At 55.1% G+C, this 27225-nt stretch overlaps 1 protein-coding gene and 1 long non-coding RNA gene across 6 annotated transcripts in view; one reads left to right on the forward strand and one right to left on the reverse strand.

The window, feature by feature from the left end:
* ARHGEF10L (Rho guanine nucleotide exchange factor 10 like) overlaps nt 1-24860 on the reverse strand; it is a 119563-nt gene extending 94703 nt beyond the window's left edge. For 4 of the 5 annotated variants that reach the window (XM_084875223.1, XM_084875222.1, XM_084875220.1 and 1 more), the window contains exon 1: nt 24704-24860. The gene's annotated coding sequence lies outside the window, so the exon portion shown is untranslated. The remainder of the gene's footprint in view (nt 1-24703) is intronic. The other variant, XM_084875224.1, reaches the window with a different exon arrangement.
* On the forward strand, nt 1512-15514 carry LOC311618082. Its single transcript, XR_014794223.1, has 3 exons — nt 1512-1920; nt 3158-3259; nt 9937-15514. It is a non-coding gene; the product is annotated as an uncharacterized lncRNA (long non-coding RNA).
* Nucleotides 24861-27225: the final 2365 nt, after the last annotated feature.

Raw genomic sequence — 27225 nt, forward strand, 5'->3', positions numbered from 1 at the left:
TTTAAGGAGAGCACGCTGGCTGGACAACCTGCCCAGGAAAGCAGCAAAAACCGCATGCGTCTATTTCCTGCTGGAGTCCCAATACGTTTAGCTAAATTCAGAGACAAATCCCCTCCAGGCAGCAAGGTTACAGTGACCAACCACACACACACACAACACACACACACACACACACACACACACACACACACACACACAGAGGCATGCACGCACGCATGCCCGCACGCCCAGGGCTATCACTCAACATCAGGAGCATCTGCGGGACCTGCAGAGACAGTGCAGGCCTAGGCAGCCGGGACTCAGTTCTCTTCCCTGCTTACGGCCACCAGCACACCTATCAGGTGCCCAGTGCTCAGTGCTGGACACCTGCGTTCCCTGCCAAGACTCAGCCTGTGCCAGGCTCATGCAAGGTCTGTCCTGTGGCCAGGGCTTGGTCAGAAGATGGGGCACCTTCTCCTTCCACATTAGGGTGCAAACCAGGACGCAAGTACTGGAGCTCCCTTCTCCCAGACACGGGCCATCTGTGTTAACACTGAGTTCTCCAGGCTCCACGCCCTCATGCTGGGGCCCTTTAAGCTCCCCAGCATTCAAGGGGAGGCAGAAAAGCCAGTCTTCATCTCTCTGGATCCGCCTGCCACCAACCCCACCCCTTAACCAGTCCACACACATTTACTGAGCGCTTCGCTATGCAAGGTCTAGGGCAGGTGTCGGCAACCTACGGCTCCAGAGCCACATGCGGCTCTTTTGAAGCTTTACCGCGGCTCCGACAACTTGCAAGCCTGTGTGAAAATGAAGGTAACGTCTTACAGCCCTGATGTGCTGACACTGTGCACTGAGGTTCAGGAGCAAAAATCCCATTAACCAGGTAAATTAAATATTTTAATTAGCTATTAATTTGCAAAAATATATTTTACATTGTTAAGTGAAAAAGTCCTATTTTTCTTCAGATTGACAGCTAACTGCACGATCCGGTATATAGCATTAAGGTAAGAAACAATATATGCAGTGTTATATTTGTTTTAAATGTTGCAATGGTTTTGCGGCTCCCGGGTTTTTTTTTCCTTCGAAACAGGTCCAAGTGGCTCTTTATGTCTTAAAGGTTGCAGACCCCTGGTCTAGGGATTTGCTCATAAGCAAGACAGCCTCAGTTTCCACCCTCCTGGGTTCCAGTCCCACAGGGAGGCAGATGCTAAACAATTACCCAAACTCAACCTTGTTACAGACCAGATACCCGCTACGAGGGGAGGGAGAAGGCCAGGGCTGCTCTGGCATTTAGACGGACAGCCGAGCATTGACTCAACTCTCCCATGACCATGGGGTCCTCTGGACCCCGCGTGGGCACCTGCATCGTAACCACACACAGCGAGGGACACAAAGCCCTGGGGACCATCCAGCGAGCTCTGCCAGGAGCCCTGCCTCTGCGGGGCCTGGGCCAAGGCACACACTGCCAGCCTCCAGGGCCCTCCCACCTCCCGATGGACGGTTGCATTTCATGCCAAACAAGGTCATGTGCGCGCCCAGGGACTATGGTGAGGGCTCTGTCTCCGTCTTTTGCTTTTTTTGGCAGGAGGCAGGATTCGGCTTCAAAATTTCCATCCCATCTTGACTTGGGCGGAGACTCTTGCTGATCCATCTAAGGCCCTGGCTCTCCATCGGGGCCGAACTGGTCCCCGCACCCCGGGCACATTTGGCAATGTCGGGAGACACGTGGGCTGTCACGACTGGAAAAGCAGGGAATGCTAGTGGCATCCAGGGGGTAGAGGCCAAGGATGCTGCCCAACAGCCTATGGTGCACAGGACGACCCCACCACAGAGAATGACCCGGCTCGAGTGTCAGCGGTGCGAGGTGCAGAGCCCTCACTCCGAGGGCATCTGGTCAAGTCCTCTGAGATCCAGCGCCGATACTGGCTCGTTAACGAGGTTAGTGTTACCGTTATTAGTCACAGGGACACAAAGGCCAAAGTCATGGTCATGACCACTGGTTTCCACAGCAGAGACATACCAGACTACGGGTCTCTAAAAAGACTGCATTACACCACGGTCTCCGGCGTTTGTGGATTCTCTGTGCCTCTCCACTACCCGGACCAGCATATGGAATCCTGAAGGTGGGGAGAAGGGAGGGGAGGAGGAAGAGAGGGAGTGGGGAAGAGGGCAAACTGAGGCCTTTCAAGGCAGGGACCACGTGGTAAGCCTCTCCTGTCCCCAGCACCCAGCGCCATTCCTGGCACCAGGAGGCCGGTTTTTAATTCTGTGAGCTCTCTGAGGCCAGGTCCCTCTCGGTCCCCGAGCTGAGCCTAGCTTACGGCTCAACCCTCCACACTCACTCATCGGTCCCTACCCCTCCCAGGGGTCTTCAAACTACGGCCCGCGGGCCACATGCGGCCCGCAGAGGAGTCTGATCCGGCCCGCCAGGTTTTTTGGGCAGTGAGCGCAGCCGAGGTGTTACAGTAGGAATTAGTAGTTCATATAGTCCGGCCCTCCAGCTCTCTGAGGGACCGTGATCTGGCCCCCACTTTAAAAAGTTTGAGGACCCCTGCCTCAGACCTTATAATTCAGCAGGGAGCAGGGAGCAACAATAAACAGCAGGCAGTGCTTCTGTGGGGGAGCTTGGGAGCTGCAGGCACTCCTGGGAGGGGCCCTAAGCCTAGATGGGGGGCAGGGCTGCCCATCTGATAATAGTTCTAGAAACAGCCCAGCCTGTGTGGCTTCATGGCTGAGCATCAACCTATGAACCAGGTTCAATTCCTGATCAGGGCACATGGCCAGGTTGCAGGCTCCATCCACAGTAGAGGGCGTGCCAGAGGCAGCCAATCAAGGATTCTCTCTCATCGTTGATGTTTCTATCTCTCTCTCCCTCTGCCTTCCTCTCTGAAGTCTATATATATATATTTTTTTCTTTCTTTCTTTTTTTTTTTTTAATAGTCCTGGAAACAGCCAAAACCGGTTTGGCTCAATGGATAGAGCGTCGGCTTGGGGACTGAAGGGTCCCGGGTTCGATTCCGGTCAAGGGCATGTACCTTGGTTGCGGGCATATCCCCAGTAGGGGGTGTGCAAGAGGCAGCTGATCGATGACTCTCTCATCGATGTTTTTAACTCTCTATCTCTCTCCCTTCCTCTCTGTACAAAATCAATAAAATATATTTTTTTAAAAAAATAGTCCTGGAAACAATGGGCCCAGCATGAAGAGTTCCTCTCTGCCAGGCCTGGGGCACGCACGGCAGCGGTGAGAACACGTGAGCAGGACAGAGACAAGGAAAAGGTAGACGGAGACTTCTGGGGGAGTCCGGGCTGCATGCTTCCCTGCTCCCCTCTCCCCAGACACCCAGCCCAGGTACTCCTTCCCCGGGACAATCGATGCTGTGGATGGAAGCCGGAGCCCAGGCCCTAGGCACACAGAAAGGCAGCAGCTCCTGGGTTGCCTAAGGCCACCCGGAGTGAGTGCCAAATCAGCCTCAATTTACTAATTGCCTTTAAGTGCCTGAAGCTATCCTAGGCCCTTTAATCTTATCATTACTTTAATCTTTGCAACAACCCAGTGAGAGAGGAGCTGCTGTCATCCCCATTTTACAGATTAGGAAACAGACAACAACAACAGAGGTTAAGGAAGTGGCTCAAGGTCACAAGTCAATAGAGGGGGAGCTGGGATTTGAACCCAGGTCCTGAGGCTGCAGGGCTAAACCCCAAGAGGATTGGGGTTTTCAATCTTCAGCCACCAGCCAGCCACCAGTCACTGGGCTCCTGTGATGTCCAGGAAATGCTCAGATGAGCAGCTGGGACCACAAGGACCCCACTCATGGCGAGCTGGAGGGTCAGGGCCCCAGTAGGGAGGCACACCAGGAAGAGAACAATGGGGAACGGCTCCCTGCCCCAAGGACTAGCCAAGTACTCACTGGGCCCCGTGGGCCCCAGGCAGAGTTCTGGGTGCACTGCCCCCAACAGAGCCTCGCCAAGCAGCCCTGGGCAGCAGCCAAATGTAAGCACGGTAAGTCTCACTGGGCATTCTGGTCTGGCAGGAACATGGCCCTGTGAACCGGGATTCACCCGGGCCCTCCAGCCACCACCTTAGCACAGGACCTGGGCAGGGACAGCCGGCCTGAGAGGGCATGGCTGCGTGCCACCATAGGCTGAGCCAGGCCCTCCCCCTGCGGTGTCTGAGGATACCATGACGTCAGACCAAAACCGGAAGGGCCCCCTTTCCTGCTAGCAGCATCAAATCTCCTCCTAACCTGGCCCCTGATCTGAGCAGGAACTGATGGCTAGAGCCTCATCTATGGTTCACAGCACTGACCCCGCTGCTGTATTTTTTCCCACATCCAGTCACTCTCCAAAGGAGGATCTTAGCAAGGCCAAAACCCAACCTGTCAGCCATAGCAAGAATTCCTTCTTAATCCCAGCCGATGGGTGGGTCAGAGCTTGAGCAAACACATGATTTCACCCCTCTAAGCCTCAGCTTACTCATCTGCAGCCTGGGCGCAATGACCCTCCTGAAACCCCATTCAGTAACACACTCATTCGTTTATTCAGCCCCTATTGATGAAGCGCTCCCATGAGCCAAATACCGTTCCGGGTGTTTGGGACACACCAGTGAACCATGGGAAAAGGTTCCCTGCCCCAGCGACCCACTGAGCCTTTCCCTGTGCCTGTCACAGCGGGTGTCATCAAGGCCCGCCTCACCCCGAGCCTGAGTCACTGTCCCATGTCATGCCCTCGTATGAATTCCTCCTTTAGCAAAAGAGTCATAGGAAGGGCCCTAACCGGTTTGGCTCAGTGGATAGAGCATTGGCCTGCGGACTCAAGGGTCCCAGATTCGGTTCCGGTCAAGGGCATGTACCTTCATTGCAGGCACATCCCCAGTAGGGAGTGTGCAAGAGACAGCTGAATCAATGTTTCTAACTCTCTATCCCTCTCCTTTCCTCTCTATTAAAAAAAAAAAATCAATAATATATATGTGTGTATATATATATACACACTATATATATATATATATATATATATATATATATATATATATATATATATATTTTTTTTTTTTTTTTTTTTTTTTTTTTTTTAAGAGTCATAGGATGGGTCTATCCCTGTCCTCGGTGCCTCTTCCGGAGTTTCTCAGGACCAGGCCCGCCTCCTGCTGCCCAGGTCATCCATCGCCATCCCTCCTTCACTGTGTCAATTGCACCCCCACTAGGGCCCATTCCAGGCTGCCATGGTCCCTCTCATGAGCTCAACCAACACCCCTTGGGTGTCCCCCACGTGCCCAGGGTGAACGACCCTAGGCCATCATCTGGGTTGCACTTTCTCTTTGCCAAGGTCAGGGCACCCAGGGAGATGTGGCAGCCTCTACTCAGGACCAGGGCTCTGACTCACATCGCGATGCCCACGGAAATTCAACAACATGGGTTTGAATTTCTGTCCCTTCAGAAGTAGCCCCTATTCTTTCCTGCTAACAAGTGACATCAAAGCGACAGTAACTCGCAAGAAACCCTGCGACGGCTCTCACCGGCTGGGGACAACACGGACGCTCACCATCATTTCTGAGTTTCTGTTAAAATTAGGAGCCGTGTGTGGTGTTCCAGGGGTTATTTCACAAGCTCCTCGACGCTTCAAGGTGGAGAGCCAGGTCCCCACTTGAGACCCCACTCAATCTTGAGGCTCCCAGAGAGAGTGACTGAGTCTACCCAAAATGTCTAGCACTGCCCTGGCCGGTTTGGCTCAGTGGATAGAGCGTCGGCCTGCAGACCAAAGGGTCACAGGTTCGATTCCAGTCAAGGGCACGTAGCTTGGTTGCCAGCTCCTCCCCAACCAGGGCCTTGATCAGAGCTCATGCAGGAAGCATCCAATCAATGTGTTTCTCTCACATTAATATTTCTCTCTCTTTCCCTCTCTCTTCCACTCTCCCTAAAAATCAATGGGAAAATATCCCAAGGTAAGGATTAACAAAAACAACAAGAATGACTAGCACCTAACCTGGCATCTAACAGGTCTTCCATAAATGCTGGTTGGATTTACTTGGGTAAGAAAACTGAGGCTCAGAGAAGTAAAAGGACTTGCCCAAGGTCACACAGCTAGAGTGGGCCGGCCCAGGTGTGGACCAGGTCAATGCAACGCCACGTGCTTGTGCTCAGTATCTCTCTGACCTCCCCACGTTTGAGCGCCTGCAGTCCAGCAGCTGGCTAGCAGGGCCCTCCCAGGATGGGCTCCTGGGCAAAAGGCACCACCCCTCCAGGCCTGAGAAAGGAGAGGTGAGCTCCACAGGAGGCCTTTTAAGGAAAAGTAAATAAAGAAAAACAGAAAGTGTGTTGTTGGAGGAAAGACCAGCCTGTGTATCACGTGCCCCAGAATGCTGGGTTCACAGCAGGCCACAGCGGCCCGGAGCCTGGCCGCCCCAGGGCCCTGCCCAGGCAGCTGGAAGTGCAAGGTCCGGTTGGCCTCGGGCTGGGGGTCAGCCTGGCTTTGCCACCAATGCTACCAGCGTTGGGCAAGTCACTTCTACCCCTGATGTCCCCTGCTGATGGCAACAGAGAGGGGAGGGCAAGACCAAATGAAACCCAACAACTCCCTCTCTCTCCAGCCAAACGTAGCCCACGTCTCATTTACACACACACACACACACACACACACACACACACACGTGGAGTTGGCTTCCCCTTGTCCCATCTCCAGCTGCCAGCAGAGTCACCCCTTCTACCCTGGGCTGCCAGCATCACTGGGAAGCAGCTTTCACTCACCTTGCAGACCTTCTGGTCCAGCCTGGGAAGGAAGTCAACGCGCTGAGCACCAGCTGTATCCAGGGAGCTCTGGGAACTCCCTGTCACCTCACCCCGCTCTGACCCTGTGAAATACGGGTCTAACTCCTCTTTCCAAGGGAGCCGCCCAGACTGAGCCAGACAAAGGCGCCTGCCCACAGCCAATGCGACGCAGGATTCAAACTCAGACCCTGAAGTGCCCAAACCTGTGTTCTCATTCCTGCTCATGTGTCAGCTCCCAGAGGACAGAAACCGTGACTGGGTCCTAGGTGTCTCCGTGATGCCTCACGCGTGGTCTGCAAGCACGGGCTTGCTTGGGTGGCCAGCTGGTGACTCCCAAACCCCAGCCCAGGCCCCGGGAGAGCCTCACACATCACAAGCAGGGCCTGCTCCCCATCTTCCTGCCTCACTGCTCTCAGGTGGCCTGCCTGCCAGGGACCCCAAACCAGCCTGCACCCACTTTGCAAGAGGAATTTGAAACCAATCCTCAGAGGAGCCAGAAAGCAAACCTCGGCACCTGTGACACATGGAGCATCCTGGTGTGGCCCTCACAGCAGCGAGCTGCTGGGAGTCCAAGGGTGAGACCCTCCCCCAGGTCTGCCTCGTTAGCTGTGCAGACCTGAGCAGGCCTCCTGCCCTCGCTGCGCCTCAGTCTCCTCCTCCGCTAAAAAGCAGACAGCAGCCCCTGACCACGGGACAGCAAAGGGGGCTAAATGCCGTCCATCACCCGGCCTGAGGCAGGCACTCTTTCTTCCCTGGAGAGCACCCGCTTACCCTGGGCATCAGCTGGGCATGGGGCACAGAACCTGCAGCCCCCAGGCAGCCAGCCCAAACAGGTTTGCATCCAGAGCTAGGTCTGTGGAGTTAATATTTACCTGCTTGTGACTCCAATCTTCTGGGGCATCAGGCATGCCTGAGCCACTCAGCCCTGAGACTTCCAACCAAACAGAGACATGAGGTGGGAGGGGGTGCTGAATCCGGGACAAGTGTCGGAAACCCTGGTCCCCGAGGGCACCCAGACTGGGAGAGGTCCCCATGTCCCTGCAGACTAAGTGTCACCCTTCACCCCAAGGCACTTGCTCTGAAGACCCGAGCCCCACTCATCTGATGACCCATTTCCGTAGGATCCCGGAAACCAGTGAGAACAAGGGAGGGTGAAGGCTGAGGCCCCACAGAACCAGCGTCGGCGGGCGGCGGTGGAGGTGGCGGCCATGCCGCGCTCATCAAATGGAGATTTCACTCTGGCTGTTTAGACCCGAGTTCCCTGATTTCAACAATAAGCCCCACGCAAGGGAACCACCTGACTCAGCGCCCCTCCCAGCAACTGTCTGGAGCGTCGGTCCCCATTTTACAGGTGAGAAGCCTCCACTTAGAGCCCGAGACAGCCTGCCAAAGTTTCTACGTCACCAGAGGTATTGGGGGATTCAAACCAGGCCTCCTGGCTCCCGGGCTAATGAACAAACAGCCTGTCTCCAGCACTCCACTCTCCTGCTACTGTTTATCGGATGTTTACCGGGTACCAGGCAGGGCCCTACATGCTTACACATGACGACTCTCTTTATCAGTCCAAGAACCGGATGAGGAAGAGGCTGTTAACCAACAAGCTGAGAAACCGAACTGAAACACAGGGAGGTTGAGACACTTGCCTCAGGTCACACAGCGGACAAGAGGCAGAGTGAGAATCAACCTGGCAGCCTGATTCCAGAGGCCACCACTGCGTATACCCCAGCCTCCAAATGACTCTTCCCTTTTACTTCCCCCAACACACACACACACACACTCACTCACACGCGCGCACATGCGCACACATACTCACACCACTCACACTCACATGCACACACAGGGCAGGAGAGACCTACCACTGGGAATGTTTCGTGAACACAAAGGCTTTTGCCCGCATAAGGAAAGAGCTGAAGGCCCAGGAGGCTGAGAAAGGTCCCTCTCGTCCGCCCTCCCTGTTCTCCCTGCTGAGCAGAGGGAGTCTGGGTAGTGGCAGTCCTGCCTGTAACTGTCCAGGGCCCAAAGAGCCAAAAGCTCCTCGGTGTGGCCCACAAGACCATTCGTTTTGACGGATCATCCCCAACTCCCCATTCACCAATGATGAATGTTTGCTGAGTACATGCTATGGGTCAGGCCTCAGGGGGAGACAAACATCCTGTATAATAAAAGCCTAATATGTAAATCAACCAAACAGAGGAACAACCAGTGGAATGCCCAGTTGCTCTGACATGCACCGACCAACAGGGGACAGATGCTCAATGAAGGACCCCGGCCCGCAGGCCCCAGGCCAGCCAAGGCAGGTGCCAGCAGGGAACCCTGCCCCCACCCCATCGCCCCGCCTGTCGCCTCCAGCAGAGGGAGGCAACTGCCCACAGTGGGCAATGGGGAGGTGGGGCTGGCCGGCAAGCAGAGAGGGCCCTCCCAATCGCCCACCAGTTGCCCCACAGATTGGCCCTGATCACCCGCCTAGGGACCCTACCCGTGCACAAATTTAATGCCCCGGGCCTCTAGTGGGAAATAAAACACAAAGCCTGAGCTCTGGGAGCAGAAGAGGGGCCCCATCTGCCCCAGTCACATGACCTGCCTTCCTTGGTCTGGGAACCGTGTCCCACCTCGTCTGCTTGGAACACTCAAACCTACATTTTGAACCTTAACACAAGATGACCTCAGGGAAGTCTTCTATGATGCCCACAGCTAGCCACTCGCCCCTCAGAGCACCTAACACTCTGGACCGGGATCATTTGCTTTGTTCTCTGACTCCCCCACTAGGCTGTGAGCTCCTTGAGGACAGGGACAATGCCTTTCATTCTGTCTCCCCAGTACCCAGTACAGTCCTCAGGACATGGTAGAGATTCAAGAGATGATGGGTGGCTGGGTGGATAGATGGATGGGTGGATGGGTGGGTAGGTATGAGAATGGGTGGGTGGGTGGATGGATAGATGGGTGGATAGGATGAGGGTGTGGGAGGATGGGTGAACACATAAATGTCTAATTAATGAACCAATAATAGGACCCCATAAGTAATACCAGAGGCCAGGGGGCTCCAGGCTCTACTTCAGTCTGGAATTTACTGGAGCTCAGCTGCCAGGAATCCCAGCTTCGCCCCAGGTATTTAGTCTGACCCAACTCTTCTCTAGACACATTTCCCCAACTTGGCGGAGTATCCCCATGTGATCACTGTCTGTCTCCTCCGCAGGCTGTAGCGTGGGTGACATACTACCCAGGACTGCGTCTGGCCTAACAATGATGTCCTCAATGCCTTCCCCTGGGCTGGGGCCACTGCAGGCCTCAATGAATGCTTGTGGAATAAATGACAAATGAACAAAAGACCTCGGGAGCTTTTTAAACATGGAGATTTCTAGGTCCGGTCGAGATCTGCTGGCTCAGAATCTCTCAGGGTGAAACTCAAGAATGCGTATTTTGTTCAAAAGCTTTCTGGCAATCCCAGTAATTGGCCAGGATTGGGAAGCTAGCTTGTGGGGAAGAGGAGTCCCAGCTACAGAAGGCAGTGGCCACAGCTGAGGGCATCTCAGAGCAGGGCCTAAGGAGCGGTCACCAACTCAGGCAGGTCACCACTCTCCTCATTGTTTTAGGTTAAAAGAGTCTAACAGCATTCTTTGGAGGGTGGACCTTGAACTGTTTCCTTCAGAACCACCTGAGTGAGAGGAAGCCTTTTTAAAAAAATATATATTTTATTGATTGCAGAGAGGAAGGGAGAGGGAGAGAGGGAGAGAAACATCATTGATGAGAAAGAATCATTGACCGGCTGCATCCTGCACGCACACCCCCTACTGAGGATCCAGCCTGCAACTCGAGCCTGCAGCCCTGACTGGGAATGGAACCGTGACCTCCTGATTCATAGGTCGAGGCTCAATCACTGAGTCATGCAGGCTGGGCAGAGGAAGTCTTTTTTAAAAATCTAGATTCTAAGGTCCCACCCCAACCTATAAACTTAGAGTCTCTTCAGGAGAGGCCCCAAGAATCCACACCCTTAACAGGCTGTCTGGGCCATCCTGGCACCCGGGGGGGAGGGACGGGAGTGACTGGCTCCTGGGTCCTCCGGGGTGTTAAGACCACCTGATGTGTCCGGCACCTTCATGCACACCTCACCTTCTGAGAGAGCAAAGTTCCTGCTGGGACAGCTTGGATGACTCTCAGAAACCCAGCAAACCATGAAGCCCGGCCTCTCATCTTACAGATGAGGAAACCGAGGCCCAGAGAGGGCTGTGTCCTGCCCAAGGTCATAAGAGAGTGAGTGCCAGAGCCAAGCTCAAAGCCAGATGGCCATGCCCCAGGCTCAGCCCCAGGCCCACGCTGCCCTGGCCTAAGTGGGAGGCTCTCCCCAATCTCCCATTCTCTGCACCTGCTCCCAGGTGAGTCGGGACATCTCGGCCAGGCTGGCTGCCCCAGGAAGTCAGAGTGGCTCTGATGGTGGAGATTAACAATACCGGGCATGCTCAAGGCACTGTCAAGTCCTGCAATTTCAGAACCTGCTTAAATCATGATGCAGATGAAAAGAGCTGGAGTCTAAGAGGAGTCACGTACCCAAAGTCATCCACCAGGAAGTGGGGATGGCGGGACACGAGTCTGTCCTGGAGACTGGTGTGCTTAGTACTCAGTGAGACGATCCCTTTCGTTTATTTTTATTTTTTTTAATATTTTAATATTTTATTGATTTTTTTACAGAGAGGAAGAAAGAGGGATAGAGTTAGAAACATCGATGAGAGAGAATCATCAATCAGCTGCCTCTTGCATACCCCTCACTGGGGATATACCCACAACCAAGGTATATGCCCTTGACTGGAATCGAACCTGGGACCTTTCAGTCCGCAGGCTGACGCTCTATCCACTGAGCCAAACCGGTTTCGGCTATTTTTTTTTTTTTTTTAAGATACTTGTGTTTTTTCTTAATTTATATTTTTTATTGATTTCAGAGAGGAAGGAAGAGGGAGAGAGAAACATCAATGATGACAGAGAATCATTGATCGGCTGCCTCCTGCACACCCTACACTGGGGGTCGAGCCCACAACCCAGGCATGATTCCTAACCAGGAACTGAACCGTGACCTCCTGGCTCATAGGTTGATATTCAACCACTGAGCCACGCCAGCCGGGCCCTTTCATTTATTTTTATCGCTGTTGTTCTTGTTCTGATGGGAGGAAGTGAGGGCACGCAGCAGCAGGGCCGGGGCAGGAAGTCATGCCCACGAAAGTGGCCAAGAGGTGAAGAGGAGGACCCGGCTTCCCAGGTCTTCTGCGCCTGGTTCTACTGCCGTTGGCTGTGTGACCTGGGGCCAGTCACCACCCCCTGCAGACAAAGCTGTCCCCGTGCAGAAAGTTAGGACTTTGGCCTCAATGATCCCAGAAGGCCCTTCCAGCTCTAAATGAGACTCTGACTTCATGGCCCTGTCTGTCCTCAGCTTCTATTTCTCTCCCCACCAGCCACCACCTCTCCCTGGTCCCGCGTCCCCTTTCCTGTAAGCAGTGGAGGCCCGTACTGCCCGGCCAGGCTGCAGGCTGGGCTGAGCTCTGCCCAGGGATGACTAAGCACTGCCTCTGCTCTCCCTGTCACTGCCCCTTTGTCTTCCTCACGGAACCCAGGTGCCTGCTTCCCAATGTAGTGCCCGAGGCCTCGGGGGAGGTGGGGGGTGGTTTGAAAAGAGCTTGTCCCAAAGCGGGGTGGGCTGACTGCTGGAGCCCCACAAGATCCCATCAGGTCGTTTGCCAAGGAAGGGCTCAGCTGAACAAAGGGTTTCAAGGCAAGTCTCCAGCCTCAGAAGGACCCGGGTTCCAGTTCCGCCATTTGACTAGCTGTGTGGCTTTGGGCAAATTATCACCCTCTCTGTTCCTCAGCTGCCACATCTGTTCAATGAAGATATTAACCATCCGCAGCTCACAGATTGCCACGAAAAACATGGTGCCTGGCACCCTGAGCCCGCAGTAAACACAGCTTATTTTTTCAATCCTTGGGGATCACATTTCATCTCCTCTGTACGTCACAGAGGAGATAACCAAGGCCGCAGAGAGGCAAGTCCACTGCCCAAAGTGAAGGGGCCCTTCAGGAGCACGTCTCCCCATCTCTCCTGGCCCCCGAGAACGAGGCCTCTGCCCGGCCTCTGTAAGATACAGCTGCCGCCCTCGGCGAAGACCACACCATCACTGGCCTCACATGACCCAGGTCCAGGATCAAATCCCAGCCCCGCCCCCGGGAGTTTTCCAATTCCTTACTGGGGAGGAAGCCAAGGCCCAGCAAAATGCTCAAACAACCCATGGGCCCTCAAACAACCCAGGAGGGCCAACTCCCTCTTTCCAGCAGCAGCCCAGCTCCTCCCGCCCAGGGGCACTGCCCAGCCTCTGAGAACGCAGAAGGGCAACAGTTAAAACCTCAAGAGAGACTGCGGGTGGTGGGACCGTGACGTACTCCCGAGCCTCCCCTGAGTCTCTCCCTGGGGTTACTCTCCACCTACTTCCACCCTGGAGACTTTGGTTGTTTCAGTCAAGGGACCAGTCCCAGCCTGGATGCCCTGTTATGCTGTGTGTCCTCAGGCAAGTTGCTTAACCTCTCTGAGTCTCAGGAATCTTTTTAGAAAAGAGAAATGAGCAGGTTTTAGGAAACGCTAAGGAAGCAGCAGCATTTGCAGGATGATCTTAAGGTCTCCTCCATATCTGGAAACACTTGACCGGCTTCCTATGGTCCTCGAGATAAAGTGAGAGCTCCGAGGGAGACCTCCGATGGCATCCCCCATGGCTCCGGCCCCAGCCTTTGCACCCATGTCCAGGGCTTCCCTCTCCCTGAACTCACTGCCTCTTGGCTGCCTGGCTCAGACACCACCTAGAAAGCTTCTCGTTTCTAAACCTGGGTTACGCAGTCTTTGTCTTTGCACCGGGTGCCGTCTGCCTCCCCCAGCAGAAAGAGGGTACACGCAGTTACTCCTAGCTGGTTCCTAGCTGGTACCGGCTCCCTAAGAAATCCGTGCCAGATAAACATGTGATGGGAAGAGAGGAATGCAAGGACAGACAAACAAAAACAAATGAGCTGCTCCCTGCGCACCCGTCTCCTCCTCTGGCAGCAAGAATGCTGTGGGAGCAGCCGCCGGACCACCTGGGTGGGGCCCTCGCCCCCTCTGGCAGCTGGCCGTGCCGGCTGGGTGGCCTCTCCCTGCTCTGGAAGGTACGGACAGCAATGGCACCTGCACTTTTCTGAGGACGAATGAGTGCTCCTCCCGGAGCGCTCAGGCCAGCGCCGGGCGCACGAAGGTGACTTCCCTGCACTTCACGTCTGAGAAGAAAGAAGGGGCGGTGACACAGGGCCCAGAGCCGCCCACCTGGCCCAGCTGAGGGGGCATCTGCTGCAGGGACCGAGTTCTCCCGACACCACGTTCCCAGCGGGCTCAGGGGCTCGTCGCATCGCCAGCACTGGCCCTGCACCCAGCAGCCTGGTGCCCGACTGCGCCATCTCGGACTCACCACTCACCTCTCTGATCCCATTCCCTCCTCTCTAAAGAGGAGGGCCAAGGAGCGCCTGCTCCCATCGTTTTGGGGACCCAGCAACCTCTGTTCATTCTCATAGTGACTGCAAATGACATCTCCCGAGACGGGCCGTCTTGGTTGGGCTGTACCCTCCCCTCCTTGGTCAAGGTGTCACTGAGGACCATGAGGCTACCAAATGGGACTGTCTCCCACCTCCACTCACATATACTGCAAACCTATCCCATTCTCCCGTTTCCAAAGAGGCACTCCTACCCCCGTAGCCCCCCCAGGCACCATCACACTGGTACCTCCGCCGCTCCTTCACCTACAGACCTGGCGCCTGTAGCTGCCCGCTGGGTCTTGACCATCAGCACAAACCCTTCTCCTGGGTCCCCCAGCCCCTCTCCCCCACTTCACCTCCAATGAGACACCTTTTCTCAGCCCCTCTTCACTATCCAGCATCTCAGAAGCTGTCCCCACACGCTGTCTCCCCCTTCTCGCCTCCCATCCCCTCATCCTTCCCCCTTCGGAGCCCCATCAGTCCTCCAAAACTGCTCTTACAGAAAGGCCCAAACTGCCCCCGTGTGGCTTGAACCAGGGCGCCTTTCCCGTCTCATCTTCCGTGGACTGCCCCCGGCCTGCAGCCCTGCTGACCACTAGCTCTTTTCTGAAGCAGAACCGCGAGTGGGCTTACCAGGGGTCCCACTCTGCTTCCTCCTCCCAACGCCACCCCCCTCCTCCTCCTCCACCTGACCTCTGGTGGTCCCACCTGCTCCATCTACGTGCTAACAACGACCAAGTTAGCACCTCAGCCCGGAGGCTGCAGTCATTGCCATCACATCAGACTGTTCGCTTCACAGGACTTAGTCCGTGATACTGTGAACAGAGACGGCACAGCAGAGCCGTCAAGCTCAGGGGGCCACAGGGAAGGCCTGCCAAGCACAGTGACCGAAAAAGTAACCACACAGGATGGGCTGATCTTCAATTCCTACCTGGGCAGATCAGAGCGGGAAGTCATATCCCCGGCCTACAGCTTCCCCGGCCAAGGTTAACGTTGACCTGAAGTGACTGTGGCCCAGCGTCCTTACACATCTAGGGTAACACACATTTAAAATGTCAGAGTCATTCTCCTTTGAGAATGGGAGGGCCACGCGGGCACCAGAGCACAAGACCACGAGCTGTTCCCGCTAGCTCGTCGCTGCACACCGTCCGGGAGCTGTCGATGGTAAACGGACACTGTCCCTCACCCGCCGATGGAAAAGAAGTGTGTGTTTCTCCATTTTGCTTTTCATCCGATCCCAGAGATTTCCCCCCCTCGCTTCCTCCCACCTTCCTCACCCCACCCATGGGTTCCACGTGACCTTCCCCACGCTCTCTCCTTTGATTCCAAATGCACAGAAAGAACTACCAAACTGCCACTCTCTCCTGAGCATTTCCTCAAACCTGCTGAGATCCTACTCCTCAAAATTTTGGCTCAAATAAACTTTTCTATAGGTTGGTCATCCTGTCACCAATGACATGCAGTCACTTCGCAATCCGAGCAATTTCTTTGGTGGTTGTCTCCTCTGCCATCACGTAAGAGCCACCGGGCACGGCTACTGGAGGTCGACCAGCTGGCCGGCCTCACACCAGCGACAATGCTGCTCGCCCAGGGGCCAGGTGCTCTCCGGAGCAGCCTGCTCGTGCTTGCTCCTCAAATCCACATAACACAGGGCACAGCGACTCGTGTTATCCCGTTTCACAGATGAGGAAACTGAGACACAGAGGGGCCGAATGAGTTGCCAAAGGTCCAACACAGAACCAGCAAAGAGCAGGGCACCCATCCACCCGCCAAGCCCTACACGGGCCTGGCCCTTTGCAAACCCTAAACAGGCACTTGCCAAATGAGCAAATCAGTCACCGAAAATCAATGAGTGAGATGCGCCGCGATGCTGAGAGAGGAGGTCTTTGAGTGGTGGGACGCAGGGCAATTTTAATCTCCTTCTGCCTGTATTTCCCAAGTTTCCTTCAATGGCCGTGTACCGCATGCATTTCTTCAAGTACGATAGCGCCTTATTTTTCCAAGAAATTCCAAGGTCCTGGGCAAAGTCTTGGTCCAGGAATATTTTTCTTCAATTTTCAGAGACTGTTATTCCTCTACTTCATTTAAACCATTGTTGTCCTAGTGGAATTGAATAATCAGCCCGCGTTTTTAGAGCTCTCTCCAAGCCTGCCCACTTCAGACGATGAAGAGAGGGAAGCGATGAGAGCAGCAGCCTCGAGCCCTGATGGCGGGAGGCGGGGAGCGTACCAAGCAGGCAGCCTGGGAGCGGCTTTCTGTAGAGGCCAAGAGGCCAGGCTCTCACAGAGGAGGAGGGGCCAGAGGCGCAGAGTGCCGCCCGCTGGGGCCCTACGTACCCCTGATGTGGGCAGGGGCACCTCAAAATGCCTGCCCTGGTCCAAGAGGGTCCCTGCAAAGAAGGTGGGGGCAGGGGGTGGGGGAAGCCTGGCCTAAGACCACCCTCTGGACAGACAGGTGAGTGAGAAGATGAACCCCTAAAAGATGAACCCCTGAAGCCCTTGGCAGGAGGCTCAGCACCAGGCTGTCACCAAGAGGGAGACCCAGCCTGTGCTTCTGGCCACGTGGTCCCCTGTCCTCCCGTTTCCCACCGCATGTGGCCACAGCTGCCAGGGGACACCAAAGGCCCGGCCAGGCCGGGTCCTGGAAAGGGTGGCACTGGCCTAGGACGCGGGGCTGGGAACTGGGCTCCGGAGCAGATAGGACAAGGTGGCCCCGTGCCGCCTCCACCCCTCACAGGTGCGTGACCTGGGCCTCGGCCTCCTCTGGGGCAAATGCAGATGGCAAGCCCACGTCTCTGGTGGCTGATGACTGAGCAGCTCCCTCGAGCCCCGTGCCTGCCCACGTGCCTGCCACTCCCTAAATAAGACCTATTAGTTCAGCAATCTCCATAAATACGCGCCATTATTATTAGCACTTGCCGGCTGCAGGCCTGGGGGCCCCTTTGGGCACTGGGGTTCTATTCTAGGCCTGACTCTAAACCACAGGGCAATGAACCCAGCTAAGTGGGGGGGGAAAACAAACAAACAAAAAAAACCATCCATTTCAGACAAAGAATGGCAGAGTGTACTGAAATTATAGACTGGGAGGTGGGGTGGAAGGGAGAGGGCTCTTCTCGCCCCCATTTCTCAAAGGGAAACGGAAAATAGAGGAAGGAGGGGAGTCGGATTTGAGGAAGATCTCACTACGTAGTTTGAATCCAGCTGCTTGCAAACACTGTGAGCTTGGGGAAGTCACTCAGGCTCTAAGACTCTGTTTCCTCCTCCATAAGATGGGACAACAGAACCCACCTGCAGGCTCGGTACGGGAATTAAGGGAACTGATGCCTCTCAAGTATCTGGCACCTAAAGACATAACGTGAACATGAGTTGTCTATAAAGAAATAAGCTCTCACCCTGACCAGTTTGGCTCAGTGGATGGAGCGTCAGCCTGCAGACTGAAGGGTCTCAGGTTCGATTCCGGTCAAGGGCATGTACCTGGGTTACAGACACATACCCACTGAGGGGTGTGCAGGAGGCAGCTGATCAATGTTTCTAATTCTCCCTCTCCCTTCCTCTCTGTAAAAAATCAATAAAATATTTTTTTTTAAAGAAAGAAAGAAAGAAGCTCTCAAACTTCCTTTTTAAGTGAAGGGCAGAAGTAACCAAAAACACTGGGTAACCTCAATTCCAGTTACTTCTATCTTTGGCTTTTCTGGTATTATTGGTGAGTGGGACGGGGGATGGGGTGGGAAGGGCAGTAGACCCACCTTCCAAATTCTCTTTTGTTTGGTCTGATATTAAAATGGAAATGTTTTTGAGAATCCACCAGCCACAGGGCTGGGGCTGGAACACTAGGCAGCAGGCAGCTTGGGGAATACCGATGTGCAGGGAGGGGCTGACCCCACAACATGATGCCCCTGGCAGGCGAGGTGTGGTGGGACTCCTGTGCCCTCTGACTTGAGGAAGGTTCGGTCCTTGCTCTCACACCCGAGCCGGACTGAACTCCCAACAGCTCTTGCCTCTGAGCCTTCGCACATGCTGTTCCTTTGATCCAGACCCTTTCCCTCTCCCCACCCCGTTCTCCTGCTCTCACTCCTCCACTGAATGTCACTGCAGGCACGTCCATCTCCCAACCAGAGCTCACACACTGGACAAGAGCTAACGCTCTTGTAAAGAGATGTCCGCTCAACAGTCCGGCTCTGCTCTCTTGTGCTGTCCAAGAATTCATAGGGAGAGGCCAGTGGTCGGCAAACTCACTAGTCAGCAGAGCCAAATATCAACAGTATGATGGAAATTTCTTTGGAGAGTCAAATTTTTTAAACTTAAACTTCTTCTAACGCCACTTCTTCAAAATAGACTCGCCCAGGCCGTGGTATTTTGTGGAAGAACCACACTCAAGGGGCCAAAGAGCCACGTGTGGCTCAAGAGAAATAGTTTGCCAACCATGGGGATAGGCCATGCCCGCTGTTGCCTAATCCTCCCAGCCAGCTCCAGCCACCTGGGTCCTGGACATCACACCTCCACCAGCCCTGAGCTGGTTGACTTGTTCACAGTGTCCTCAGACTCCACCACCGCTTCGCCTCCCAGATGCCTGGGTCCCCTGCGTGTGGCTATTCAATCAATGGCAAAGCAGGCTCTCAATTAACAGGATCCTATCCTCAACCCATTTCCCCTCTTCTTGGCGCATGGCAATATAATAACTCAGTTCCCACAAGGAGAGGTCATTTGAGGGCCATTTACAACCCCAACCACCACCACAGGCCCAGCCCAGCAGCTGCCCCTCTTGCTCTGCACTCTTGAGGACCCTAAACCAGCCCTGGACTGGTCAGCACCAGAAGGCAAGCTCCAGGGAGGGGCTGTACCTGTACTGTTCACTGCTGGCTCCCCAGGGTGAGCTGACAAATGTTTAACAACCAATGAGGGGGTGAGGCCTGATTAAAAGTGTTTGCCAACCAAAACCGGTTTGGCTCAGTGGATAGAGCGTCGGCCTGTGAACTGAAAGGTCCTGGATTCGATTCCGGTCAAGGGCATGTACCTTGGTTGCGGGCACATCCCCGGTAGGGGGTGTGTAAGAGGCAGCTGATCGATGATTCTCCCTCATCGATGTTTCTAGCTCTCTATCCCTCTCTCTTCCTCTCTGTAAAAAAATCAATAAAATATATTTTAAATAAATAAATAAATAAATAAAGTGTTTGCCAATTTCTGTGGTGTAAATATTCTCAGTACGGCCGATTTCAAACTACCAAGGTGACACCACCAAACACACAGTTGGGAATAAATGTGCAGTAGCCACCAGCAAGTACATCGAGTAGCTACATAATACTCTGGTCACTCAATGTATACCCTATATAATACAAGGCTAATATGCAAATTGTTCCCTCCACCAGGCTGGCCGGACCCCACCCATGCACGAATTCATGATGCACTGGGCCTCTAAGATACACACACACACACACACACACACACACACATACACACACACTGAGTGGCCAGATTATTATGCATTCAGAGATCATAATAATCTGGCCACTCATTGTATATTGTACAGTCACATGTCACATAATGACGGGCTCCATTCTGAGAAATGCACCGGTAGGCTAGTTCATCCTTGTGTGAACATCAGAGTGCACTTACAGAAACCGAGATGGTATAACCAACTCCACACCCAGGCCATTTGGGATAGCCTATTGTTCCTGGGCTTTAAGCCTGCACAGCAGGCTCCTGTACTGAATACTATAGGCCACGAACAATGGTATCTGTGTGTCTCAGCATAACCAAACACGGAAAGGTACAGTAAAACACAGTGTATAGCGTAAAACGGTGCACCTGTGCAGGCACTGACCGTGACTGGGGCCTGCGGGACTGGAAGATGCTCGGGGAGTCAGTGAGTGAGTGGGAAGGCCTAGGGCCTTACTGGACACGCTGCAGACTTTATCCCACTGTCCCCAAGTCCTCCCCAGCTTCCTTCCGACAGGGTCAGAGAGAGAACACGGCGCTGTCAGCGCTGCCCCGGGAACGGGGTGGAAATATGGAGGGGAAACTGGCTGGATGGGACACCGAGCACCATAACAGTGACCGTCAGGAGGGCGTGAACAGCGGCCTGAGGGTCTGCAGGATGAGAAGCCAGGACAGAAAGGAAAGGAACATAGCACTGCCAGGGCCACGTGGGTGGCTCCTGCCTGCTGGAGCAGCGGTCAGATCCAGGAACTTTGTGGTGGTTCAGGATAAAACAGTGTTGTTAACATGGAGAGAATGTAGGACCCAGAACTCACTGTTTTGACTTTGGAAATTTGTTTGGGTTCCACTGGCCCTATCTGGCATAAAAGGCTCTCTCTGGTATGGAGCTGGTGGGAGAAATAAAACGATCTATGCTTTTCACCATCACAACCTGACAATGTTCCCAACGTGGGACAGGCTGGCCCCACAGGGGAAGGAAAAACCTTTACGGGAGCGGCAGTGGTACTTCACACGGGTTCAGTGTCTCCCGTGGGCCTGCGTCCAAGGACAGGACCTCAGGTCTTCACCAGCGACCTACAGCCGGGTCCTCCGAAGCCCACCAGCCGGGCCTGGGGCTGCCGCGCCCTCTGACCATGCAGCGCTGGGGGACGGGCTCCTCTGGAGGAGACAGGCCAGGGGCTGAGGGACTGGGTGCAATCCGTGCACTCAGAATGGAGGTGCTGTGAGCGAGAGGGAGTCTACTGCCAAGCTCCAGACACTGTTCCCGTTAGATTAAAAAAAACAAACCTAAACCATAAAGCCTTCATTTCTATTATATCCATGGGACCATTGTCATATATTCCAAAACATTATGTATATACACTGTGGCCAGATTATTATAATCTCGAAACGCATAATAATCTGGCCACTCAGTAGATAGATAGATAGATAGATAGATAGAGGAGGCGATGCATGAATTCATGCATGGGTCGTGTCCGGCCAGCCTGGCTAGGGGGAGGGGACATGGGTGGTTGGCCAGCTTGCCTGCTGGTTGAACTCCTGGTCGAGGGGACAATTTGCATATTAGCCTTTTATTATATAGGATTTACACTGAGTGGCCAGATTATTATGTGTTTAAAGATCATAATAATCTGGCCACTCATTGTATAATATAAATACAAACACATAAAAGACACAAAATAACCACAAACACATAGGTAATAGTGAAGTGATTAGAAGTACTATGTTTTGAGTTATCCTTGCTTCTATTATAACTTTAAAAATACATTTTTATTGATTTCGGAGATTAAAGGAGAGGGAAAGAGAGAGATAGGAACATCAATGATGAGAGAAAATCATTGATGGGCTGCCTTCTGCACACACTCCTACTGAGGATCCAGCCTGCAACCTGGGCCTGTGCCCTTGACTGGTAGGGAACCCAGAACCCTTCAATCCCAAGCTGATGCTCTATCCACTGAGCCAAACCTGCATGGCTAGTATAAACTTTTTAACTGTAAATTTATAGGCGTACAATTTTTTTTTATAAAGACTGTGTCTAACAGCCAGCTCACAAAATTCCTCAAATATAGTGATCTGCTCTCATGCTTTGGTGCACACTGGCCCCAGCATACCACTGCCCAGGGCCCAGTACAGCCTTGTAAGGACAGCCACTCCTGAGAGCTCTCTCGGCCCCAAAAGATAGTGGCTCTGATGGCCTCCAGCGAGACAGAGACCAAGGAACTCTCCAGGGACACATGGCCAGGACGGGCTGAGCGGGGGCCCAGCGGCACAGTGGGGTGGACAGAGAACTCGGGCCCACTCTGCTGCTTACGAATCCGGTTCTCTTTCCTGGACTTCAGACTCCTTGAGGGCAAGGACAGTGGCCCATTCACCTCTGTCCAGCAGGCGATGAGAACACAAATGCAGAGAAGACAAGCCTTCACAAAACAGCAAGGACTGGGCGGCCGGGGAGACCCAGGCTGGAGTCCTCCACTGACTAACTATGACCTTAGGCTATGGTTCATGTTCCTCATCTGTAAAATGGGTATGAACCCATCTTCCCGGCCCAATTATCAGGGCTGTTTCGGAAACAGAGATCTGGACCTAAAAGGGTGATATGAATCTAAGTTACTATTATCATATCTACACATCACCCACCTTATCTTTTCTAAACTTATCTGGTTAAGATTATATGCTTTCCACTCTGCTCCTTGCTCACACATGTGACCCTAGCAGGTTTGGCTCAGTGGATAGTGTCGGCCTGGGAACTGAAGGGTCCCAGGTTCGATTCCAGTCAAGGGCATGTACCTTGGTTGCGGACACATCCCCAGTGGGGGGGGGAGGGGGGGGTGCAGGAAGCAGTTGGTCGATGTTTCTCTCTCATCGATGTTTCTAGCTCTCTATTTCTCTTCCTTCCTCTCTGTAAAAAATCAATAAAGTAAAATAAAATAAAAAAGAGATCACACCTAGATGTGAAGCAGTTAGCCCAGCATCTGGCACTTTACCAGATACTACCAACACCTGTTCATTCATTTACTACTTACCTAGTTAACAGTAGGCTTTCCTCCTACTACACTAACCTGGTACTGGTACCGAGGAGCCCACCAGCTATACCCCCTCCTCAGACTCCTCCCAAGATAAAACTTGAAAGAGCAGAATGTAGGAACCGTTAATTACTGGACATTCACTAATCAGCAACTATTTATCGAGCACCTACTATGTGCCAGGCCCTGTTCCAGGACAGACATGGTCCCTGCTCTCAAAGGCTTGCAGTCCTCTGAAGGTACAAAGCCACCCTCCCCACAATGAGGCTGGAGCAGCTTCGTGAACAAGGACCTGTGAGCCCGCCTGGCTGGCCGAGAGGAAGAGATCCTGGGTGAGAAGTGAAGAGGCGAAGGATGGGACCAGCTTTCCACGGAGGCAACAGCAGGGGCGAAGGGTATTTGGTGGAAGAGGAGGGGCAGGGAGCTCAGGCAGGCAAGCATGAGGGAGCAGCGTGAGAGTCAGACCCGGCACAACCTCAGACCGGCACAACCTCAGGCCTCCCCGTGCACAGGGAGGGCTCTGAGAGTCACCCTGGAGCCTGAGTGGGGGCAGGGCAGCCCCCACCCACAGTCTCCGGGAGCCTGGAGATTTATCTCCAAACTGGGCCCTCCGTCCTAGTCTGTGTGTCGAAGGACTGGACACCGTGGGGCACCGCGCTGGACGGGTAGACAGATGGATGCTGCAGCTGATGGCCATGCAGGCAGGGCTGCAGGGAAGGGCTGAGAACTAATGAATGTGCACAACCTGTGCCTCTCCTCGGCATCTGAGGAGGAGCAGATGGTGCTTGGGGCCGGCAGGGCAGGGCTTTCCCCGGGTGAGCCCCTCAGGACGGCCAAGGACTTTGAGGCAAGGTCTCACCACCTCCTCCCTGCTGCGGCCTGAGCCGGGGTCCTCCAGGCTAAAAGAGATTCCTGACCTCTGCCTGGGCCCCCCACCACCCTGGGACAGGGAGGAGGAAGTCTCCCACATTCTCCTTCTCCAGGCCTGAGCTCCCCTCTCAGAGACCACCCTGGCAGCCAGGGCGCTGACCTTCACCCTCAGCAGGGCCCACCCCGACACCCTTCCCTGCCCCAGGATGTCCAGGCCTCCCCGGTTCTGTGGCCATGGCCTTCCCGCTGACCAGGGCACCTCTCCTCCCACCCCCTCCTCCATGCAGCCGCCCTGCTCCATCCCTGGGCCAGCGTCCAGGTTGAGGGGGGCAAGCCCGGCACAGAGGCGCTAGGAGCAGCCTCTGGCTTCATGCAACCCCAGGGACCCCCAAGGTCAGCAGCAGGGGGGGAGGTGAAGCCCCATGACAGCAGAACCTGAAGTGTCCATCCGTGGACAGAAAGTGAAGCACAGAGTGTGTGTGTGTCTCTCTCTCTCTCACACACACACACACACACACACACTCAAAAGCAGGTCAGAAGTCATGCAGAGGGATGGGACACAGACTCCCGTGGGGAGAGGGGTGCACACTTACACTTGAAAGGTACACGTTCACACTCACACTCAACCGGCCCATGTAGTGACCCCCACACAGAGCAGACCCCGGCTCTGGGACACTCACCCAGAGACCCGTCCACACACAGGCTCCAGGGACACAGACAGAGATCGCAGGCTCCAGGACACACACACACACACACACACACACACACACACACACTCATACACACGCCAGGGACTCCAGGAAGATGCCGGCGTGGACCTCACACCCAGAGGCCCCGGGACACACACGCTCACTGACCCCCCAGGACCCCGTGGGGGCACCAGGCTCGCCCCCGGAGAGGCAGAGACACACAAAGATCCCGCAGAAGCAAAGCCGCGCCAGGGGCCGGGATGCCCCGCCACGGGGCCCTGGACTCTCTCTCCGAGACCCTGGCACCGAGGCGCCCCGGTCCTGGGGTCACCCGGGACCACACACCCCCTCGGGGAGCCCCTCCCGGGCCGGCCCAGCCCCGCGCCCCCGCCGGCCGGCCCGCGGGCCGCACTCACCGCTCCAGCCGCGGCCGCGCCTTTGTTGTCCGCGCCGCTCACAAAGGCGCCGGCGGCCGGCCCCGCGCCTCTGCCCCCCGGCCGCCGCGGGCGCCCATGGCCGGGGCCCAGCCCCGCGCCCGCCCGGCCCGCCGCCGCCGCCACCGATGGCCCCGCCGGCAGCGCCGCCTCGGAGCGGCCTGGCCCGGCCACCGCGCTCGGCACCGCCCCGCGCCCGCCCGGCCGCCGCCGCTGAAGTCACCGCTTAACCCCTGGCGGCCGCCGCCGCCGCCCCGGCCCGCGCTGGCGCCCCCGGAGGACGGGCCGGGAAGAGGGGAGCCCCCCACCCCCTGTGGCAGGACGGCGTCTGCCCTCCCGCTGGCCCTGTGCCCATCAACCTGACCCAGCCTCTCCCATGCAGCTGGGGAAACTGAGGTCTGCCCCAGGCCACACAGGGACCCCCCCACCACCACTCCCAGGGTCCCTCCCACTTCCCTGCTTCTCCCACCAGAAGCCCCCATACCCCGTCCCAATCCCAGTAAGTCCCGCACACGCACAGGAGCTGCAGCTTCTCCCTCCTCACTTTCAGGAGTTTGCCAGGGGTTTCCCAGGAGGTGAGAGATGCCAGGGCTGGGCCCAGGGGGAAACCCAGGCCTGGGATGCCTGGCCCTGTCTCTGCTAGCTGACAGCCCTCAGCCCCTCGGTAGCTGCTGCAGGCACGGGTCTGCTAAGCTGCGTGAGAACGTCTCCCTGAACCGGCAACAGCCCTGCGTGTGGCCCATCTTCCTGATGAGGAGCCCGAGGCTCAGCCGTCACTTGCCCAGACTCACCCGGCAAGGAAGCGGTGGAAGGCAGATCCTAGCACCTCCTTCCTTCCAGCCTCCAGAGCTGCCAAGAGCACGCCAGCTACTACTCCCTCCCAGAATTCCAACGAGGGCCTGCGGATATGATGCAATTAATTAGACTTATCAGGTCATTAATTAAGATTATCCCTGGAGTTATGAAACACTGCCCTGCTACCTCTCAATTTTACAATGAAATTCACACTCTCAGGCTTATCAGCAATTACTCCTGGGCTGATAATAACGGAGTTCTACAGACTCCAGAGGGCACAGGTGGATGCGGGCTGGAGTCTTTGTCAGCCTGTGTGCGTCCATTCAGTGCAGCCAGCAAAAGACACTATTTTTTTAAAACTACTCCCCACATGTCAGGCGCCAGCCTCAGGGGCCAGGCATGACACAAGGAACCAGACAGACCCCAGCCCTGCCCCCTCGGTTCTCAGAGGCCAGGAGGAGGCACAGAAACACGCAGTGTGCTGAGACAAGCCACACTGGGGTCACCCCTCTCTGAAGCCGTCTCATTCATGGGTCAGTTTGTTCATTGTCCAGCGCCACACCAGAAGATAAGCCCCATAGAGCCTGTCGTAGGGCTTACTCACAGGCGCTGTGGGAAGCCCCAGGCCTACAGCGACCCTGGGCTCATAGCAATTGGCCAGTAGATGTTAGTTGAGCACGTACTACGTTCCAGACATCCTTCTAGGCTCGCAGGAGACAGCAGTGAACAAAACAGGCATGCTCCTTGCCTTGCTGGAACGAGCTCCCATTCCAGGGGTGAATGAACGGTGGCCGTGACCGCAGAGAGGGAAGTTTCTGGAATGCTAGCAAAGCAGCAAGAGCATCTCCACATGTCCACCGGGTGACCCGGGGCTCCTAGCATTAAGCCTGGGACCGGAAGTTAGATCATCTGAACCTGCATTCGCCGCTCCAACGCCCCTCCCTGGCCTTCTAGCTTTCCTCCTGGGTCCTGAGCCCTCCAGGCTGAATGCCTGCCCCTCTTTGGTTGCACTAGGCCCGTGGTCGGCAAACTCATTCGTCCACAGAGCCAGATATCAACAGGACAACGATTGAAATTTCTTTTGAGAGCCAAGTTTTTTAAACTTAAACTTCTAACGCCGCTTCTTCAAAATAGACTCGCCCAGGCCGTGGCATTTTGTGGAAGAGCCACACTCAAGGGCCCAAAGAGCCGCATGTGGCTCGCGAGCCGCGGTTTGCCGACCATGGCACTAGGGCAGGCTCCCCCTCCCTCCCAGAAACATCAGAAGCCCCAGCCTGCCTGGGAGACCTCCATGGCCGCTCCCTGACCCCCTCTGCTCCGAGCTCCACCGGCTCTGAGCTCTGGTTGGTTGCTTTACTTTTGTTAAGTTGGCTCCGGGGCACGTACTGATTTGAAATCTCCCCAATTGGAGGGCAGCTATGACCCAGGCTTGAGGGCAGGGGCCACCCCCCAGGCCACCATCGTGCCCCAGAGCCCAGCCCAGGTTGAGACCACGAGAGGATCAAAATAGATTCCAGTGGACACCCTCAAACCCTTAGCAGTAGAACCCTGGGGATCCAAGGTTGCAACCCACCAGCTCATAGAACAATGGAGCCGCAGAAGCATATTGCTCCTCCCGTAGTGTTATTGTTGTTGTTGTTGTTGTTGTTGTTAGTTACCAGCATTTAACAATTGGGAGAGTTCCCATAGAAAGCCAGACTGCTGGCTTC

Source organism: Pipistrellus hanaki, assembly GCF_964339955.1.
Source record: "Pipistrellus hanaki genome assembly, chromosome: 2".
NCBI lineage: Eukaryota > Metazoa > Chordata > Mammalia > Chiroptera > Vespertilionidae > Pipistrellus > Pipistrellus hanaki.